General features: G+C 39.2%; 1 pseudogene; it reads right to left on the bottom strand.

Moving 5' to 3' along the window:
• LOC114501345 lies at nt 1-1,999 on the bottom strand (annotated as a pseudogene).
• Between the last annotated feature and the right edge of the window lie 923 nt (nt 2,000-2,922).

Genomic DNA, 2,922 nt, shown 5'->3' with positions numbered 1-2,922 from the left:
CTAGGCCCGCCCTTTGTCCTGGGGACCACAAATAGGGATTTGTTTGACTCCAAAGCCATCTAGGATGAGCTGCTTTTCAGCCACCATGTCTTCAAACTTGTCCACATTACATTTAGTAAAGCCCCACTTCTTAGACATGTGGAACTTCTGGTGGCTAGGGAACTTGAACTTGGCTCTACATAGGGCCTCAATAACATGCTGCTTGTTCTGCAGTTTGGTGTTGATGGACATGATGACTTGGCCAATATGGACCCTGGCCACTGTGTCCTAAAGCTTTCCAAAAGAATGCCAAATACTTGTCTGTACCCAGTCATCCCCAGCACAGGACAACATCTTGATGTAGATGACATGGAAGGAGTGGAGTCACACTTGGATGTGAAAGCCATCTTTGCCACAGCTTTTCATTGTACACTTGTTGGCACAAATATGGGCAGCCTCCAGGGCTTCTGGGGAGAGCTGCTCATATTCATCTGACACCATGGGGCCACAGAGTGGGAACCTGCCCACTTTTGCCTTCTGCCCGAGGTCAAAGATGCAGATCTTAGCATCAGGGACATCTTGGCAAGAGTGAGACTTTGGGTACAGCTTTTTCTTACAATACCCATAACACTGGGTTGGGGTAGCATGCCCAAGGCAACACCAGGATCTTCACTATCACCCCAAAGAGAAAGAGAGTTATTTATTTTTGAACTAAATGTTTATCAAGCATCCACTTATGCATAGAATCCAAGCTATGGAAGATACATAAGGTACATCCTTCCTTCAAGGAGTATATGCTAAATTACAGGATAAGCTGTATACATCTTTAAAAATAAAATCAATGCAAGAAGTAAGTAATAAAAGTATATCATTAAAAAAGTCAGCATGTGTCAAAATGCAGCCTATGATCGTGAAAGAAGGATTCAGTAACAAGGAAGCTCTAAAACTACAGTACTTACCATAGTGATTAATTTATTGAAAATGCTGACTGAGCAAAGCACTGGGCCAGAGAGAATGGGAAGGAAAGGGAAGACTTAGGGAGACAAGTCTGACTGCATAAGTAGCACTGTGGGCCAGATTTTCCAAGGACCTGTATATAAGTTGGAAAGTGATAGAAAATTTCCAAAAGATTAACCTAGACCTTCAACAAGAGGCAAAAGGGAAACTAATACTCAGAATGGTTGAGGGTGAAAAGCTAAAGGCAAGAAGAGTTAATTTATTAAATTTATATTTGAATCAAGAAGATGTATTTATAAAATGTGCATATGTAATGATAACAGATGGCAGAGGGAAATAAAAACTACTAGTTTCCTATTTTACTTCATCTTCATCATGAAGAAAGAACTTCCATTTGGTCAGGTTAGAAAATCAAAGAGAGAAACCAAGTCCAGTGCTGGAAGTAAAGGTAGGGAAAGAACATCCAACAGTGTAAATTAGTTCAGTTTATCAGATCAAGAGGGCACCACAAGGGTATTTAGAAATGATCTCAGAAACGCATTTAGTAATCTTCAGGAAATCATTTCAGAAGTCTCTAATTAGAGTGAGGGTCCCATTTTAAAAAGGAAAAAAGATTGATATAGAAATCTAGAGACCAAGCTGTATGGTGCTATTTCTAGTAAAGTTCTGAACATGATTGTTAATCCAGAACAAAGGATATACCAACAGCTTGTATAGGTTCACTGTGCATAATGACACCAAAGAAACGATTTTTCAGTTACTAGCCTAAGTAGATTTGGAAACTGTTGTACTAATTGCATATAAAACCTTGACTACAGTAGGCTTTGGAAAAAAAAATTTTATTATCTCTTTATGGGCAAAATGAAACAATCTAGACTATGTAACATCACACAGCCCGGTAGATTCAGAGAAGGTCAAACAGTGGTTCAACTTTCTTTAATCTGACAGTATTAGACTGGAAGCAATTTTCTTTTTTATTGAATTTATCGGGGACAACATTGGTTAATAAAACCATACAGGTTTCAAGTGTACAACTCAATAAAACATCATCTGCTTACTGCATAGTGCACTCACCACCCAAAATCAAGTCTCTTCCCATACCTGTTTCTCCCCTCTTTCCCCACTTCTGTCTCTCCCCACCCTCTTTCCCTCTGGCTTTTGCCATACTGTTGTCTGTATATTGTCAGGGGTGTCAAACTCATTTTCACCAGGGGCCACATCAGCCTCGAGGTTGCCTTCAAAAGGCTAAATGTAATTTCAACTCCTTAACAGTTAAGGAGTAGTTACATTTATACAGTCCTAAAATTATTTTGGCCCTTTGAAGGCAACCAGAAGGCTGATGTGGCCCCCGGTGAAAATGAGTTTGACACCCCTGGTATATGTATATGCATATAAATCCTTTTACCTTTTTTCACCCAGCCTGCTACCCCCACCAACCTCCATCCCCTCTGACGATGTCAGTCTGTACTATGTGTCTATGTGGAAGTAGTTTCCTGATACTCTAATTCTCTGTCCATAACATTAAAGAAAAGAATTTAGATAAACAAAAATTCAGTCTTTCCATCAAATTTTAAATCAGAGAAAGCTGGGAAGAAAATTAGGGTTCAAAATTGTTTCAATAATTTGGAATATGCCAAAAACATGGTGAAACTTAACAGTCCTGCTTTTTGCCTTTCAAAATTCAAATTGCATCTCAACATATGATATACCAGATATTCTAAAACACCCTTCTTCTCAAAACACCTCTATCATGGATACAGTAGACTTTGTCATGTGTTGCTGGATTGAATGTGTGTCAAAATAAGAGCAGGAAACACTAAATAGCAAATAAATGTGAAATGCAGGGTTGTCCCAAGACCAAATGTGTATATTAAACCCATAAACATTACTGGGAGAGCTTAGTCACCTGTAAGTTGGAGTAGTTGAACCTAGAGTCCCATAATTATTAGGACCCTCTAATGAGCTACAGTGGTCTCAGGTGGGTAG

The sequence above is a fragment of the Phyllostomus discolor genome, chromosome 7 (genome assembly GCF_004126475.2).
Source record: "Phyllostomus discolor isolate MPI-MPIP mPhyDis1 chromosome 7, mPhyDis1.pri.v3, whole genome shotgun sequence".
Classification (NCBI taxonomy): domain Eukaryota; kingdom Metazoa; phylum Chordata; class Mammalia; order Chiroptera; family Phyllostomidae; genus Phyllostomus; species Phyllostomus discolor.
Note: the sequence above shows the minus strand (reverse complement) of the source record. Positions and strands in the feature narration are given on the sequence as shown.